Genomic DNA, 7525 nt, shown 5'->3' with positions numbered 1-7525 from the left:
GAGATTGTTGGTATGAAGCAAGCTATGGTCACCTTGCAAATCTCAGTGAGGCAGATTCAAATGGTTATGGATGATATATGAATAAAGCATAAAATAAAGATAAAGATACTTATGTAATTCTTTGGTGGGAATTTCAGATAAGCGTATGGAGATGCTTTGTCCCTTTCGTCTCTCTGCTTTCCTACTGTCTTCATCCAATCCTTCTTACTCCTTTTCATGGCAAGCTGTTTGTTGGGCATCACCGTTGTCAATGGCTACAATCCCGTCCTCTTAGTGAAAATGTTCAACGCGCTCTGTCACAGCACGGCTAATCATCTATCGGTTCTCAATCAGGTTGGAATAGAATCCAGTGATTCTTTTGCGTCTGTCACTAACGCCCAGCCTTCAGGAGTTTGAAGCTTGTCACAGTCATTCAATCCTTGAATCCTACTCATAATACCACAGACAAGGTTTAGACCTTCCGGATTCTCTTGAATGCCGCCATCAATTCTAGCTTATACCACGAAGATTCTGATTAAGGAATCCAAGAGATAAACATTCAAGCCTTGTTTGCTTGTAGAACGGAAGTGGTTGTAAGGCACGCGTTCATTAGTGAGAATGATGATGAGCGTCACATAATCATCACATTCATGATGTTCTTGGGTACGAATGAATATCTTAGAACAAGAATAAGTTGAATTGAATAGAAGAACAATAGTAATTGCATTAATACTCGAGGTACAGCAGAGCTCCACACCTTAATTTATGGTGTGTAGAAACTCCACCGTTGAAAATACATAAGAACAAGGTCTAGGCATGGCCGAATGGCCAGCCTCCCAAAGAGGGTTCAATCAACAAGACATGATCGAAGGATCTCCCTAAATACAATAGCAAAAGGTCCTATTTGTAGAGAACTAGTAGCTTAGAGTTTACAAAGATGAGTAAATGACATAAAAATCCACTTCCGGGCCCACTTGGTGTGTGTTTGGGCTGAGCATTCAAGCTTTCATGTGTAGAGACTTTTCTTGGAGTTAAACGCCAGCTTTTGTGCAAGTTTGGGCGTTTAACTCCCATCCTTGTGCCAGTTCCGGCGTTTTACGCCAAAATTCTTGAGCTGACTTGGAACACCTGATTGGGCCATCAAATCTCGGGAAAAGTATGGAGTATTATACATTTCTGGAAAGCCCAGGATGTCTACTTTCCAACACAATTGAGAGCGCGCCAATTGGGCTTTTGTAGCTCCAGAAAATCTACTTTGAGTGCAGGGAGTCAGAATCCAACAGCATCTACAGTCCTTTTCAGCTTCTGAATCAGATTTTTGCTCAGGTCCCTCAATTTCAGCCAGAAAATACCTGAAATCATAGAAAAATACACAAACTCATAGTAAAGTTCAGAAAAGTGAATTTTAAATAAAAACTAATAAAAATATAATAAAAACTAACTAAAACATACTAAAAATAATGCCAAAAAGCGTATAAATTATCCGCTCATCAAGGGGGTAATGTGGATTTAAATTTTAAGTTTATAAATAAATAAAAAAATAAAAAATGATTTTCGAAATAAAATAAAATAAAATAAAAACCAAAATAAAAATAAGATAAAATAAGAAAATTAAAATTAAAAAATTAATAAGAATTTGAAAATATTTTATGAAGATTTTCAAAAAAAAGTGAGGAGAAAGAAAATGGTTAGGATATTTTCAAAAAAATATAATAATATATATATATTTTTTTAAATCTTAAAAGGATAAGATTTGAAAAATTTTGAAATTGAAATCTGAATTTTTATAAAAAAAATTCGAAAAAGTAGCTTAAAAATAGTTAGAAAAGATATATTTTTTTGAATTTTGAATTTTATGATGAAAGAGAAAAACACACAAAAGACACAAGACTTAAAATTTTTAGATCTAATGCCCCTTATTTTCGAAAATTTTGGAGGAAAAACACCAAGAAACACCAAACTTAAAAGTTTTAAGATCAAAACACAAGAAAGACTCAAGAACACCTTGAAGATTCACAAGAACACAAGAACAAAAGAAAGAACACCAAACTTAAAATTTTTAGAAAAATTCAATAAAATTTTTGAAAATTATAAAAAGATTGACAAGAAAACACCAAACTTAAAGTCTGGCACAAGATTAAATCAAGAAAAATTATTTTTTAAACAGATTTTAAAAAGAAGATACCCAATTACCAAGAACATAGACCAACGCTCTAGCCAATTGGGCAGTAAGTGTAACACTTGTTTTGAATAGGTATATTCCTTTTGGAAGACTAATGATTTGGAAAAACACAAGCGAAACAAGAAAAGACACAGAACAAGAAAAATTCAAGATTAACAAGAAAAATCAACAAGAACAACTTGAGGATCAAAGAGCACAAATTCAAAAATTTAAAGGAAAAATATAAAATATGTAATTGACACCAAACTTAGAACAAAACACTAAACTCACGAAAAATTAAAAATTTGATAAAGAAAAATAATATTATTGAAAATATTTTTAAAAGGGAATAAAGGACTCAGAATTTAATGACTCTATAGCAACAAAAATAAATTATTCTTAATCTAAGCAATAAAATAAACCTTTAGTTGTTCAAACTCGAACAATCCCCGGCAATGGCAGCAAAAACTTGATGCACGAAATTTTAATCCCAATATCAAAATCAAGATTTCTTATGATTTCGTACCACTAACCAGCAAGTGCACTGGGTCGTCAAAGTAATACCTTACGTGAGTAAGGGTCGATCCCACGGAGATTATTGGTTTGAAGCAAGCTATGTTTATTTTATTATTCTTAGTCAGGATATCAAATATAATTATCAGTTTGAATTATTAGAAAAATAAAAGAGCATGAAATAATTACTTGTTGTGCAGTAATGGAGAATATGTTGGGGTTTTGGAGATGTTTTGTCTTCTGAATTCCTGTAATGTAATATTCAACTCAATACCATAATGCAAGGTTCCTTCCATGGCAAGCTCTATGTAGGGTGTCACCGTTGTTAATGGCTACTTCCCATCCTCTCAGTGAAAATGGTCCAAATGCTCCGTCACAGCATGGCTAATCAGCTATTGGTTCTCAATCATGTCGGAATAGAATCCATTGATTCTTCTGCGTTTGTCATCATGCCCAACACTCGTGAGTTTGAAGCTCGTCACAGCCATCCAATCCCAGAATCCTACTCGGAATACCACAGACAAGGTTTAGACTTTTCGGATTCTCATGAATGCCGCCATCAATCCGGCTTATACCATGAAGATTCTGATTAAAGAATCTAAGAGATATTCATTCAATTTGATGTAGAACGGAGGTGGTTGTCAGACACACGTTCATGGGTTGAGGAAGGTGATGAGTGTCACGGATCATCACCTTCTCCATAATTAAGCGCGAATGAACATCTTAGATAGGAACACGCATATTTAAATGGAAAAATATAAGTGATTGCATTAATTCATCGAGACACTGCAGAGCTCCTCACCCCCAACAATGGAGTTTAGAGACTCATGCCATCAAAGAGTATAAATTTCAGATCTAAAAATGTCATGAGGTCCAAAATAAGTCTCTAAAAGTTGTTTAAATACTAAACTAGTAACCTAGGTTTACAGAATATGAGTAAACTAAGATAATTGGTGTAGAAATCCACTTCTGGGGCCCACTTGGTGTGTGCTGGGGCTGAGACTTAAGCTTCTCACGTGCCTGGGCTGTTTATGGAGTTGAACGCTAGGTTGTAACGTGTTTTTGGCGTTGAGCTCCAACTTGTAACTTGTTTCTGGCGCTGGACGCCAGACTGCAACATGGAACTGGCGTTGAACGCCAGTTTATGTCATCTATCTTCGCGCAAAGTATGGACTATTATATATTGTTGGAAAGCCCTGGATGTCTACTTTCCAACCCAATTGAGAGCGCGCCAATTAGACTCCTTTAGCTCCAAAAAATCCATTCCGAGTGCAGGGAGGTCAGAATCCAACAACATCAATAGTCCTTTTTTAGCCTAAATCAGATTTTTGCTCAGCTCCCTCAATTTCAGCCAGAAAATACCTGAAATCATAGAAAAACACACAAACTCATAGTAAAGTCCAGAAATGTGATTTTTGTTTAAAAACTAATAAAATTCTATTAAAAACTAATTAAAACATGCTAAAATCTATATGAAATTACCCCCAAAAAGCGTATAAAATATCTGCTCATCACTTATCAAGAGGAACCACCTCCATGTTATGAACATTTTCTCCCAACAAATGAACCCTCCTACCCACCCCAAACCTCCATGGAGAGCACACTTGCCTCTATCACTAGTCTCACTTCTACTTTTTAAGCACTTATATCCCGCATGGACCAACCCTCTACCCCCACTATTCAATCTTCAAGCTCCAATGCACTTCCATCTCAACCACATAATGATCCACCCATCCCATCACCACCATCCATGGAAGAGCACCAACATCCATCAATACAAGAGCAACATGATCCCACTGATACTATTGATATGGAACAAGAGAGAGAGGATCATCTTCGCGAATCCATACTTCATAAGGAGCTAGAGGAGGCACTAAAGGTGAAGGTAGTAGAGACCCTTGAAGTTGACAGTGTGGTTGAAGAACTAGTGAAGGAAGACAACAAGGAGGATTTTGTACTTGAAGGTGAAGAAATAGTTGAACAGAAAATCATCAAGGATGAATACGATTTCATACTTAAACACCTGGATTAAGCAATAAATTGATTATCTTTCCGATGTTCGGACTTTCAAGGAACCCCCATGGCTTCATGTAGAGAATCTACTGAAGAACGTAGCAGGAAGGAGAAGTTAGGCACTCCGGTGGATAGTGAGCAGCACGATTTGGTATTGGAACAAGTGGAGGAAGCCGGAATTATTGAAGAAGAAGAGGAAGCAGTGGTTGAAGACTTAGGAGATGCTGAACCTCCATGGGAAAGTCAAGTTATAGAGCATCCTTCAAAGACGTTTGAAACTGATGTTGAGGAGGGTGTACAACCTCCAAGGCGTCTCATGATTGAAGACTTTGAAAGGGATGGTCAAGAGATGGATTCGATCATTGATGAATTCTTATCTACATTTGTGTCCTCTCCCATTAGACTTGACATGGAGATGAAAGAAGAAGAAGCACAACCTCTCATGCCCTTGGTGAACAATGAAGAGATTGAATTGGAAGAAATCCACCAAGAGGAAGAGGTTGATGTTGAAGAAGATTGAAAAGAGGTGGAAGATGTCAAAGAAGAGCACAAGGGAGTGGAGCTTCCACGTTCATTAGAAACACCTCCCCCTAAGTTGCCATCATCCTTCACAACATCAAGTGGGTAAAATTCATATCCCTTAGCTTTCTAATTCCACTTGAATACGGGCTACTAGAGACGGATGGTCAACTCAGAGCTCTTTGTGGCATTAAGAGTAAGAGGAAGATGGTCAGTGGTAAGAATTGTCCTGTAAGGTTCATTATGGTTGGAAGCTCAAAGTTTAAACGCAAAGGTTGGTATAGAGCTCAACTGAATGGGTCTAGGAAGTTGTTTGGCTGCTTCAGTGAGAATTTAGACTGCTTGCCACCCGGATGGAACAATATTGCTCAACAAGAAGACGGGTGCAAAAGCAAGGTTTGGGAACCCGGAATTCAATCTAGAAATCAAGACTCTTGGGGCCTTGTCACTTGCTTTAGCTTGCCTGAAGGCTTTCTGCGCCTAGTTTGGGATCCCGGGGGATACTGGAATTCCAAACATTGGTGGAGATTTTTGGATGAATACAAGCACAAGCCACCATAACAAGGAGCTTACCAGAATGTCCAACTTAATGACTTTAACTAAAAGTGCTAGGTGGGAGACAACCCACCATGGTATGATCGTTCCTTCTCCATTCTACTCTATTTTTGAATTTTGCTTGAACCTGAAATTTTTACATAACATTCATTGCATTTTTTATTCTGCATACTGCATAAAAAAAATTCCGCACGCGACACGTAAGCATCGATTACGCGTCCGCGTCATATGTGCGTTTGGAAGAAAAGAAATGTGAACAGAGAGTCATGTGAGAGCGTGGCTGGAGGCGTGCCTTTGGCACAATTTGACCAACGCAACCGCGTCACTGACGCATCCACGTCATGTGGGAAAAACACCTCCCACGCATTTGCGTCACCCACGCGAACGCGTACCTCTAAATCGACGTAAAAAGGGTGTATGGCCGAAAGTTGAGCTAGAATTGGGCTGAACTCGTGCTAGAAGCATAAGCCCTGCCACGCGTCTGCGTGCCCCACGTGTCCGCACCATTTTCAAATTTAGGCCATCCACGCGATCGCGTCAACCACGCGACCACGTAACCCCAGATTTTTGGCGAAAATGCATTTAAACAGAGAGTTGTGCGTACGCGAGGCTACTCTCGCGCCATTAGCACAAATCGAGTCACGCATCCGCGTGCCCCACACGTCCGCGTCACTTGAATTTAACACACCCCACGCGATCGCGTACCCCACGCGTCCGCGTCATATGTGACGCACAGCTTATCCAGACCAGCGCCAATTATCTTATCTTTTCTTTTCTAATCCTAATTTCTTCTATCGTTTCTTCTTTCTTCCTCCTTTCTTACTTTCTTTTTCTTTTCCATTGGTGTTAAATTTTCTTATTTAACTGTTGTATCTTTTCTGGTATTATCTTGGTGCTTACTGACTTGTTTTATTCTTGTTAGGTAATATTAATTAAATCAATGCCTATCTTTTATACCTGTACTACTTTTGCATTGACATGGATTTATATTATCTCTCTTTACCCACTCTCTTCCCTATTATTGCAAATTTTTGCACTCTTGATTTGCCATGTGCTTGTACTGTTCTCTCACTTGCATGTTGTAGCTACCGTGTAATTAAGACCATCATTATTTGGCATTAACACCCATATTTTATTTGTTTTCTTATCTTTATTTTTGGGTTACTTTTCTTCCCTTTTTTCTTTCAGGATGGCCACCCGGAAGGGAACTGGAAGACGTTTACAAGGGGAGACAAAAAAGTCCATCTACACAATCCTGGGAGAAAAGACATCAGTTGGACCAACCCGTCCACTTGTACATCTTAGCATGCACCAAGGACGGTGCAATCTTTAAGTGTGGGGAGGTTGATACCGATCTCCATGGGTTAGTTATTCTCTTCTCAACACCAATGTCTTATTTTCTTTATTTGTTCATTGTTGCATTTGCATGTTTGTTTGATTTTGTGCATATTTTACCACTTGGTTGAAGTAACATTTTCTTTTTCAAGAAACTTTTTATAGTATTTCACTAATTTGAATTAAAAACTTTTTGAAAATACTTGTATGAAGAAATATTATTTTGGAACATAGTTTAGAGCTCGAACACACAAAACCAGTGAGATTTTGAACCTATTTGATTGGTTGCATTTTATCAACCAATATTTTATTTTTGGTGTGTGTTTTTCTCTCTAAAATTGTGATCTTTGTCTTGCTTAATTCTATATTTCCACTGTTTGATGTATGCATGCACTTATATGATTGAGGCCTTATTTCACTGAGCTTACATACCCATATGGCCTTACCCTT

The sequence above is a fragment of the Arachis duranensis genome, chromosome 6 (genome assembly GCF_000817695.3).
Source record: "Arachis duranensis cultivar V14167 chromosome 6, aradu.V14167.gnm2.J7QH, whole genome shotgun sequence".
Lineage (NCBI taxonomy): Eukaryota > Viridiplantae > Streptophyta > Magnoliopsida > Fabales > Fabaceae > Arachis > Arachis duranensis.
Note: the sequence above shows the minus strand (reverse complement) of the source record.